Consider the following 12303-nt stretch of genomic DNA (forward strand, 5'->3'; position numbering starts at 1 on the left):
GTCGTCTGAGTATAACCGAGTTAAGCTGTTGGGAATTGACTAGAACCGGAGTTAGCTGAGCATGATTAAGCTGATATGAACCGAGTTAAATTGTTAAAGCTTGAACCGAGCTGAACATGGTATCAATCTGTCTTGAACCGAACTGATATGAGAGAACTGAACTGAAATGTTATAAACTGAGTTGAGTTTCTTCTTGAACCAGACTAGTGAACCTTATGTTCCAACTGTTATGTTTTGAATTCAGATGGCCAAGGAGAGTATTCGGATCAGCCGGATCCTTGTGATGGTTCTGAACCGAGAGTGATCCAAAAGTAAAGTGTGATTAGCTTGAGCTCGAGTCTAGTCTTCCTTAGCCAATCTCATGGATTTAAAGGTGAGTCTAGATAGATGATGAATGAATTATGAATGAGTATGCATGATTGCATATTGAATATGGTTGATTAATTAAGAATTAATCATGAATTAATTAAGGGATAATTATTGATTAATTAAGGATTAATCATGTATTAATTAATGAGTAATTATGGTTGATTGATTAAGTATTATCCCTTGATCTATATTTATATATGAAGTATTTATCTAGTTTAAATACTTAAGAATTAATAAGAATAATTCTTTGAGGTTATCCCGAGCCTTAGTACTTGTTCTCAAGTACTAATCTATAAGTATTCTATTAATAAGTGTGAATCATGTGAAGTCTTATTGTATACTCACTCTCCCGAAATTCCCGCATTACCGTGAATTGGTCCTGCGATATGGATCAAGGTCATGAAGACACGATGATGGGGTCGCACCCTGGAGGCCGTGTAACTGCATGCAGCGTTGGATGTTCTATCTTGGAATATCTGATAGAGATGATGGTTATATTTATTCCCCGTTAAGCTCGGTTAGCCTTGGTGGTTTTCCGGGTTTAGCATATATATATATTAAGAGTGAGTGATTGGCGGGTATCGTGGAGGTGATGTTTAAGATAGATTCACATGGATGGATTGAGAGGCCTTATAATTATATTAATTATGGAATATAATTCCACTGCATTCAAATGGTGTCGCTTGCTCATGACTCATTTGATATGCAGGTAACCAGTAGGTGGGAGACCTTTACTCTAGGACGGGAAGGAACGGCATTAGCCAGCGGTAGTTTTATTATCCTTGCAGTCGTTTTGATATACTTTATGTATAAGGTTTGTTGACCGAAACCCTCGAGGTTAATCTATAAGATTTTGTAAGATTCTTTTAAATGAATAAGTATATAGTGTATAAAGAATGTTTTTAAAGTACGGGTTTCAAATGATATTAGTCCTTGTCCGGACGAACCAACTATTGGGTATTACTCTTAAGGTTGTAAAGCCTCGGGTTGTACCTAATAGGATATGTGTACTTAGGCGGTTGGCCTAAGGTACCTGGATTTATTTCGGGAACTTCGGGTTAGTCGTTTATGTGCACATTGTGGCTTCTCGGTTTGGTTTCAGTTACCAGTGATCGGCTGTGCATGTTCTTGTTTGATTGTTGCACGGCTGGTCGAGTCAACTTATACTTAGACCAGATCGGGTGTGTCACAAAGGTGGTATTAGAGCATGGTTATACGATGCTTGAATAGGACTTGTTTCAAACGTTTTTCGAGTCAAAATGAGTCGCAAGGATAATTTGGATGTGCTGGCTGGTTCCTTCATCTTAGGATAGATAGTCATGGGTAGTTACCTAACTGTGATCTTTCATAGCAGAACCCCCGAGACAAGCTTGAACGGGTGGACCGTACTTTCCGTTGTTACTATCATCAGGCTCGACTTTGCTACTCTCATGGTCGGGTTCACTACCGTCCTATTAGGAGTCAGTAACGTCATGCCTTCTTGGCATTCTTTTGAGTTCTAGTGGGGATACCAATTGTTTAGAGAGATATATGGGACATAGTTGACACATCGAACACATCTCCAGACTCGTGTGTTATCGAAGTTAAGCTTATGTTGAGACAGAGAAGCACCAGTGCCATACAAGCATGATTTCTTCGGCATTTGTTTCAAGCTTAGCGTTGGAGGAAGAGATGGTTTGACTGTATTACCAGATGATGGAAGTACCAGAAGCATTCTGTTTGCAACGACATATCATGAAGCTTATGATTCAAAGTAGAAGAAGTTGGACCATAAGATACTGAAGAAACACTAAACCGTTTGAGGTATACTTTGGCTTGAGGCAGATTTGGGATGAAACACCCGGAGCAAAACATTGATGTGGCCAATGTTCAGAGAATTACATGAAGGATTTGGTAGCAAGCTATTTGAGATGAACGCAATGAGTTGTTAGTCGAGAGTCAAGAATTACTTCAGAGAGGTGAGATCGAGTTGCACAGATCTCAAGAGTTTAAGAAGTAAACTTTTCTAAACAAGATATGGGACCGATTGAAGATTCAGTTTATGGAGTTATTACAGTGGGATGTTTCCGCCAGAAGGTTCATGTCGAGTTAATCATATACAACAATTTCAGCATCGAGATATGTGGTCGAGTGAATTTCATTCATCGATTATGGTTTGGAGAATAAGCAAAAGATCATACGAAAAATCTTTGGAAACTTAGCGAAGAATTTTGGAGTAGATAAAAGACCATGGAGTTTCAAAGCTTCGAGGAGATGTTAGAGTATGACGTGAATATTAAAGAAGTTATTATTGCTGAAACCAAGTCATGCAGACCGTTTATTTTTCAACCGGTGCAGATCAAAGGTCAGTTTCAAGCAGTGAGTTAAGTAAGTCATTGGGGATGATTTTGGTTGTACATTTCATCAGATCAAGATTGAGGACCTTGAGCCATTATGGTTGTGACTAGCAAAGACAGAATGGTTGTGATTGTCAAAGTTTGGGAAATCCTGGAACGTTTGCATCATTCGCGCTTTGGTGGTTCTTGTGAAGAGTTAGGATATTAGGTTACCCTTCCTCATGAAGTTACCCGATCTACATTACCTATACCTAAGATAACACTTGTTGAACTTGTTCGATTTTTCTTACAGTTAGTCCACATCCAAGTGTTAGGCTATTTGGGTAGAGCCTACACTTTATAGTTGACTGGACCGTCAAAACTCCTGAAAGGTCCAATCACAGGTTTGCTTCTTATCCCATTGTGTGTTGTGTGAATTTTTTTTAAAAAAAATTATGAATGATTAAAAAAAATGTGAATTGGGATCAAGATGTCGTAAGAGACCTTGCATATGAATGGAATTTTCCGTCCATATTGTGTTTGATTTGGGAACCACACGTAGTTGTAGTTCCCGAGTATTGTCATAGTTGTAAGTAGGATTCACTTTAGTGAATTCAAGTACCCGTTCTTATTCTTGGAAGTACTGGCTACTAGTTAAAATTTATTGTATGCCTTTCCCCATTCCTCAGTACTTCCGTTAGAGCGGTATGTTTTTATCTAGAGTGAGATTGGCTATCTAGTTATCGAGATCAAGTAGGATATTAAGGAAAGAAGTCTTTTGAAGAGGACCAGTTATTGTTGGCCTACAATGGTATTCTACCAAGTGTTGGAGCATCGTTCGTATCAGTCTTGGGAGTTGAAGACCCTTTGGGAAAAGGTGAAGATGTGTATTCCATTATCTTGATCATTAGGAAAAGAGAAGATGACAAGGATCAAAATATAGTGAACAATCAGATAGCTAGAGAATTTGAAGTTATGCTTAAGGAATTGGAAAGTTGTTGCTATCTAGAAGTAAGCTGTTCAATATTCTTGTTGAACCTGGATTCACTGCCATAGCCTAGGGATCTCACCAAGTGGTTCTTGCCGAGTTCTAGTAGTAGTCAGAAGATTATGAAGAGCGTCTCAGATAGATCAGAAGTGTAAAGAATATAGTAAGTGAAATCATCTTGGAACGGGTGAGTGTGCGTATTTGAGAGTAGCACCCCTGGTCTGAATCATGTTGGTGTGATTGATCGTGCATGTTCTTGTTTGATTGTTGCACGGTTAATCAAGTTAACATTGACCAGACTAGAGATGTTACTTTCACGTATGGCACATCACCTAACGTCCCAAATTTCATGTTGCTGTTATGGGAGAAAGCCAGATAGAAAATGTTGAGATGTGATAGTCTACAGAGACAAGATTGTTAGAAAAAGTATGCAGACCGCAGATCACAAGAGTTGTGCAGAGTAAAGAATTTGGTTATCTTGAAAGTGGCTGCTCAGAAAAGAAAGGATCGGTTGGGGGAAATCAAAGAATCGACCATGAGTTGTTTTGATATGGGCAGATTAAGATAAGATCAGATCTAATATCCAGAACTCCTTTCAGAGACTGTTCAGTGAAGAGTGTAGAGCTACGTTTTTAGAATTCGGGGACGAATTCTTTTGAGGGGGGAAGAATGTAATAACCCTCACGAGCAGATAGAATTTTGGTCGAGAAAATTTTTTAAGATCAGTTTGAAGATTAATCGATCAGAATTTAAATAAAAATCGACACGGTGAATTAATCTCGACGGGGCTGTCTTTTGGTCGAAAAACCACTCTTGATGGTTCTGGTCGAGTGTTAATTATTATTGTCGATTTTTATTCATGTTGGGCGAGTTTATTCAGAGCAGTACGAGATTCGAATGATGAAAAATATTTAGTCGAAACAGTCCGAAAAACTATCGACAAAACTCTGAAAATTATTTCTGAATAGTCTTATGCTTTGCACCTTCTAGCCTACTTGCTTCCTCAGTAATTAGGTCACATGACCTGCACCTACTTGCTTGCCTGCTTGCTCATTAATTCAGTCACATGATTGTCACCAGCTGCTTGCAGCTTTCTTCTTGGGAGGGAAAGGACAGCAGCTTGCTGTTGGAAGTGCTGAAGCTGCTCTCCACATGTCCTTTCTCAGCCTTGCTTTGTGCTGAGTGAAACCCTCACCTGAAGCAATTTCTTATGTTATAAAACACCATCTTCTCTCCTCTGGACGTTCATAACCTGCAAGAAAAACCAGAGAAAAATTCAGAGAGAAAGAGAGAAAGAAGAGAGAAAAATTTGTGAGAAAAACTAGTTGAAAAATTCAGAAAAAAATTCAGAGAAGATAATTGAGCATGGACAAACCTTTCTCACCATCCTGTGACTTTATCCAGTGTGTTCTGGTGTGGTTAAGAGCTGAAGGTTTGGTGTCCAAGAGTTTAGAATCACCCATGTTCTTCAGCCTTTGATTTGGATCGGTAAGATGGTTGTGGATCAGTTTCTGTGAGAAGTTTTGTTGGTTTGCCTACACTGGAGATAAATTCTGAATAAATCCAACCATGGATTCTTGTGGTGTTGATCAGGTTAATTCGTAGTTAGCTTGAAGAGAGACAACTAGTCAAGTTTAATTAGTTGAGTAAAACCGGTAAGCTTCAGCTTCTTGATTCAGCAATGTTTTGATGAGAACCAATTGCTGTATGTTGGTTAACCTCTCAGGATCAGTTGTCTAAGGTCTTTTTCTCTTCAGTCTTGATTGGTTTATGATTTAATCAGTCTCATAGAACCAGTAGACGAACTGATAAGAATTATGGGAATTAAACCGAACTAATTTGATCTTGTTTAGAACTGAATTGAGCTGAGAATGTTCTGATCTGATCTGAGCTGAGCTGTCTATGGTCTAAAATTGTCTTGAACTGATGTCGTCTGAGTATAACCGAGTTAAGCTGTTGGGAATTGATTAGAACCGGAGTTAGCTGAGCATGAACTAAGATGATATGAACCGAGTTAAATTATTAAAGCTTGAACCGAGCTGAACATGGTATCAATCTGTCTTGAACCGAACTGATATGAGAGAACTGAACTGAAATGTTATAAACTGAGTTGAGTTTCTTCTTGAACCAGACTAGTGAACCTTATGTTCCAACTGTTATGTTTTGAATTCAGATGGCCAAGGAGAGTATTCGGATCAGCCGGATCCTTGTGATGGTTCTGAACCGAGAGTGATCCAAAAGTGAAGTGTGATTAGCTTGAGCTCGAGTCTAGTCTTCCTTAGCCAATCTCATGGATTTAAAGGTGAGTCTAGATAGATGATGAATGAATTATGAATGAGTATGCATGATTGCATATTGAATATGGTTGATTAATTAAGAATTAATCATGAATTAATTAAGGGATAATCATTGATTAATTAAGGATTAATCATGTATTAATTAAAGAGTAATTATGGTTGATTGATTAAGTATTATCCCTTGATCTATATTTATATATGAAGTATTTATCTAGTTTAAATACTTAAGAATTAATAAGAATAATTCTTTGAGGTTATCCCGAGCCTTAGTACTTGTTCTCAAGTACTAATCTATAAGTATTCTATTAATAAGTGTGAATCATGTGAAGTCTTATAGTATACTCACTCTCCCGAAAGTCCCGCATTACCGTGAATTGGTCCTGCGATATGGATCAAGGTCATGAAGACACGATGATGGGGTCGCACCCTGGAGGCAGTGTAACTGCATGCAGCGTTGGATGTTCTATCTTGGAATATCTGATGGAGATGATGGTTATATTTATTCCCCGTTAAGCTCGGTTAGCCTTGGTGGTTTTCCGGGTTTTGCATATATATATATTAAGAGTGAGTGATTGGCGGGTATCGTGGAGGTGATGTTTAAGATAGATTCACATGGATGGATTGAGAGGCCTTATAATTATATTAATTATGGAATATAATTCCACTGCATTCAAATGGTGTCGCTTGCTCGGGATACTATTGATATGTGTTTGGGTGTGGGATTAGACTCACTGAGTAAACTAGTTACTCATGACTCATTTGATATGCAGGTAACCAGTAGGTGGGAGACCTTTGCTCTAGGACGGGAAAGAATGGCATTAGCCAGCGGTAGTTTTATTATCCTTGCAGTCGTTTTGATATACTTTATGTATAAGGTTTGTTGACCGAAACCCTCAATGTTAATCTATAAGATTTTGTAAGATTCTTTTAAATGAATAACTATATAGTGTATAAAGAATGTTTTTAAAGTACGGGTTTCAAATGATATTAGTCCTTGTCCGGACGAACCAACTATTGGGTATTACTCTTAAGGTTGTAAAGCCTCGGGTTGTACCTAATAGGATATGTGTACTTAGGCGGTTGGCCTAAGGTACCTGGATTTATTTCGGGAACTTCGGGTTAGTCGTTTATGTACACATTGTGGCTTCTCGGTTTGGTTTCAGTTACGAGTGATCGGCTGTGCATGTTCTTGTTTGATTGTTGCACGGCTGGTCGAGTCAACTTATACTTAGACCAGATCGGGGGTGTCACAGTGGGTGATGCAAGAAGATGGCTTGAAGACACTTAAATCAAAGACAAAGTAGACTGCAACAGAGAAAAAACTTTCAAAGTTTAATGCGAAAGCACTGGATACAATCTTCAGTTCGGTAGACAGAAAGCAATTTGAGCTTATACAGGGCTGTAAATCAGCTAACGAGGCTTGGGATATACTACAATATGCGTTTGAGGGTACTGCGAATGTTAGGAGGATAAGATTGGACTTGCTTGCATCACAGTTTGAAGACATAAGGATGAGTGATGATGAGAAGATAGGAGAATTCAGTGCAAAGCTTAGCTCCATAGCCAATGAAACACAAGTTTTAGGTAAAAAATACGAAGATGCAAAATTGGTGAAGAAACTTTTGCGAGGTTTACCTAATAAGTTTGCTGCACATAAAGTGGCAATAAACTTGACGATGAACACTGATGAACTCAAGTTTGCTGAGGTAGTAGGGATATTAAAGGCTGAGGAGATGGAATTGGAATCTAAGTTTCAAAGCCTGCTCAAGACTCTAGAGTTACAGTTGATGAAGACATCCAAAAAGCTCAAAAACTTGAAGAATCTATTCACCTGATGATTCAGAAACTTGAAGAAACCATGAATCTCTTGTATAAGATGTCCAACGACATACTGCCTAGAGAAGAAGAAAGACATAAAATGCAGGGAGGGGTGTGTTTTAATTGTCATGGTATTGGACATGTCAAAACAGATTGTCCATCATTCAAGAGAAATGAAATCAAGTGTAATGGATGTAATGGTTATGGGCACATAAAATCAGTGTATGTGAACACAAAGAAGATGAAGATGAAGAGAAGTTGCAGTGATAAGAAGCCAGAGAGAAAAGAAGATGCCTCAATTTTGTGGCTCTTCATGGAGTTATGGGGTCTAAAAAAGACATCACTAAAGGTGAATTTCGTGTGTCATGTGTGTCACACACCAATTCTGATGCGTCACACAGTGATACAGAAAGTGATCTACATGCGGATCTTGTCGCTGAATACCAGGTTCTCTTTGGTAAGTTTGCAGAACTCAGTCACGAAAACTTGCAGCTCATCAAGGATAAATCTATGTTAAAAGCTCAAGTCAACATCCTAGAGATGTAACAGACTGACACGAAGGGTGAATCAAAGTGTAGGATGACAGAAAATGATGAGGAAGATGAGCTTAAATCTCTTAAGAGAGTTATCACAGAGCAGAATCGAGTTCAACAAGAGTCTGAAATAAAGTTTCATCAGAGGAAACAACTGCTGAATCAAGAACTTGAGAAGAGTCAACTTCTAGAAAGACAACTTACTGAGAACTACAAGAAAGTAAGAATGTTGAACACTGGATCATATCTTGTCAATGGGGCAGTCTCCAAAAATTAATTGGGGTTTGGGTTATCAAGGATTGACTTCAAAAGATTACGACGAGGCTGGAGGAATAAGGTTCATAAAAGATGAAGTAAAATCAGATGACAAACCAAAAGCGGAAGAAAAATCAGGATCAATGACAAAGACTAAAGATAATCAAAATACAGCTTGTGGGAATGGAGGCTTGTTCTGTAGAAAGCGAGGTCATCATGGAACTAGTTCTCACACAAATGACGAGAATGAAGAAATCAAGTTTGTAAGACGCTCAGTCCCAGCTGTTTCAGCTGTACGAAAAGATGAAACTCATGCAGAGATTGTGATTCCAAAGATACAAGATATAAAGTTGTTGTTAAGCGAAGGAATGGATGTCACTTTTGTGGTAAGATTAGACATAGTGTTGCTTTCTGCTATTCTCGGAGAAGCCAGATTGAGAGAGCTTGGAGGATGGACCTTTGTTATGTGGAACCTAGAAGGTATGGACATGTATGGAAAGCTAAGAATGATTTGTATCCCAAGTTACGAATGGTGTGTCACACGACCATACCAATGTGTCATACACTCAAATGGTTGATCAATATACTGAACTTGAAGAACCAGTTCGATGGCCTAGGAGGTATTGAGAGTTTTGATGGTCTAACAAATATCATGAAGTTTTTCATAGAGTTTTTCACTCAAGCAGGGGGAGATGGTACTTGATTCAGGGAGAGTTTTAGTTAATACTTTGATTGGATGTATGATGCATATTGTGCTTAGAGGTTATTGAGCTTGAGTTGTCAAAATCAATGAAAAAGAGGGAGAATGTAAGCTCAAGAACTTGGAGCTTGATAGCTTGCTGCAGTGGTGGAGTTTTGGTTCGTGTACATTTGTTACACATGGAGAGTAATGTGTGACACATGCTCCGGGGAATTAAAAGGAAACGTCAAGATGAGGTGTGTGATATTTCAATATGTTTGGTTGACGAATTAATCATTAAATGAATGTTATTAGATCACAAATTGGAGGATTTGGTGATGCTAAAATATAGGAAATATTATATTAGATAATAGGAAAAGATTATTTAATATATATTGTGGCTTTACCTAAGATTAGGGATATAGCTTTCACGTTGTAATTCTCAGAGAGAAACACAAAGGGTTTTGGGGTTTCATAGCTGAGTGAATTGGTAGACTTGATCAATAGGTGTTGAGTCAAGCAAGTTGGGTGTGTTAGAAATCGATCTGTGTCGAGTTGTGTAATTCGGATCAAACAAATCTGTAAGAGATTGTGTAAAGGATTTCTAATAAAAGATATAAGAGTTCTTGGAATTACTTTGTGCATTGTGTTTTCGCTGTATCTCGATTTTACACCTCGAGTTCATTGATGTGTTCTTCTTGCAAAAGTGGTTCTTTTCCACTGATTATTCGTCCGTGAGGTGTAACTTTGATAACTGCTAACCATTTGATTCCAGAGTCTTTCAGCCGAGGGTATGGAATTAAGCTAACTTAGTCTTCTTACAAAGCTAATATGAAAAACTCGAATATGTTGTACCTTATTCCAGATTTGACATCAACAACACCAAATTTGTTAAACCGAACACCTCTGTTGACGACGGGTCGAACCATTCACAGTTGAAGATGAAGCATTTCAGCTACAATAGCCCTGAGAATTCCACTTCAATAATCTCCTACAAGATCCTGTATAAATCTGTTGAGCCTTTCTTACATATTCCATAATTAATTTTCGCCCACCGTCTACCATATTCATATGCATGAAAAGTAAAGCTTCGTGTAAAATACATTGGTGATGTGGTGACCTTTGCAACTGGATGTTGAACTAATTCGTGAAACCATGGGGAGGAGGGTAAGATGAATCATCATATTCAACCTACAAAAATAAAACAACGTTAAAATTATTCATATTAATCTAGAATAGATGTATATATGCCATAAAAATTTGGGTGACTACCTGACTCCTCAAGCACTTAATAAAATGTTGATATTTCCTTTTGTCTATCTCACTAGTTTGAATACCCAACATGTCTTCCTACCATTCTTCAATTGAAATGCATATATCATTCCATTACAATGTGGACAAGATAATCTCTCATATGTAGTCCATCTAGACAACATCCCATAAGCATTAAAGTCACTTATGGTCCACAACAGCATTACTCGCATCGTAAAATTTGTTTTTGTCGAACAATCATACGTCCTCACCCCTGTTGACCACAAATCTTTCAACTCTTTTATCAGTGGTTGTAGAAAAACATCTAGAGACTTTTTTGATGCTTTGGACCAGGGATTAATATGGTCGAGAATAGAAACTCCCGTTGCATGCACAAATCCGGTGGCAGATTAAATGGCGTAAGAATGACTGGCCGCGATGAATTTTGTCTCCCTGACATTCCAAATGGACTAAATCCATATATGCATAATCCAAGATACATATTCTGAATATTTCTAGCGAAATATGGATGTACCGTATTAAAAAATTTCTAAGCTCTTGCATATGGTGGATGAGTGATTTCACCATCCGTCTGAGTATGTTCGGCATGCAATCTCATCCCTCCAACAGTCTTCTCATATTGGTACAATCTTTTCAACCTGTCTGTAATTTGTAGGTACCACATCTTTTGATACGGTATCTTATTATGCCCTCGTCCTTCCATCTTGAATCGTAGATTCTTGCAGAATCGACATTCTTCTAACTTCTCATCATCTCCCCAGTAGATCATGCAACTGTCGATGAAAACATATATCATCTCCGAAGAAAACTCAAGACTATAAACCAATTTTTGAATCTCATAACAAGAATCAGCTGACATGTTGCCTTCCGGCAAATACTCTTTAAACAAGTCTGCCTATACATCCATGCAATTTTCAGGTAGATTGTGATTAGTTTTAATATTCATCATCCTAGCTTCGAACGACAATTTAGAGATACCTTCTTGATATATGATGTTTTATACATCTTGTATATATGCTTTTAAATTGGTTTTCAAGTCTTTATCGTGTCTTTCTAGTCCTTTTCGAGTCATTACAGGTCTGGAGTTGCATTGGATGGGAGATGGACCAGCTGGAACAAAAGAGGCAGCAAACAGTGCAATTTGGTGGTTTTCACGCAGAACAGTATTGATGACTGTTCCGGATAGCGGAGCAACCCGAGTGATTGTTCCGAGTGAGTGTTCCAGCGGCAGAGATTTTTAAGGAAACTACAATCATTACAGGATTTGCCCTAATTATCCCTATTTTCTCTCCCAGCCGCCTGTGGCTTTGATATATCATATTTTCTGTTTCTCTTTATCATGCTACGCTAGTTTACAGAGAGGAACCAGACCCAAAAACTCCATTGTTGGATTTGCTTATTGTAAAGGGAGAAGGATCTCTACACTCTTGAGAAGAATCCTGAACCCTATCTCTTTTATTTTAGTGATTCAGCATGTTTTCTTCATCTGTTATCTCTGTGTTTTCTTGCTCCATGGCTGAGTAGTCAGCTTACTTAGTCTAGGGTGTTAGGGTGTTAGATCTGTGAGCTTGACATAAATAAGTTATAAATCGATTGTCTTCATTCACTGTTGTTCTTAAGGCTTGCATCAAGTTAACCACTTAGTGCCTGATTTTAGGTTTAATCTATTCATCAAAAGTGTTATAGGTTGCTAGACATAACTTGAATGAGCATTGCATCCCTAATCAGCGAAAGTAGATATTAGGGTGTTTTGTGAACATATCGGACTTGATCTCTA

General features: G+C 38.1%; 1 long non-coding RNA gene across 1 annotated transcript; it reads left to right on the plus strand.

The window, feature by feature from the left end:
• Positions 1–308: 308 nt before the first annotated feature.
• Positions 309–1279, plus strand: LOC125607217. The gene is made up of 2 exons (XR_007338451.1): positions 309–373; positions 1079–1279. It is a non-coding gene; the product is annotated as an uncharacterized LOC125607217 (long non-coding RNA).
• The last annotated feature ends 11024 nt before the right edge of the window (positions 1280–12303 follow it).

The sequence above is a fragment of the Brassica napus genome, chromosome A1 (genome assembly GCF_020379485.1).
Source record: "Brassica napus cultivar Da-Ae chromosome A1, Da-Ae, whole genome shotgun sequence".
In the NCBI taxonomy this organism is placed as follows: Eukaryota; Viridiplantae; Streptophyta; class Magnoliopsida; order Brassicales; family Brassicaceae; genus Brassica; species Brassica napus.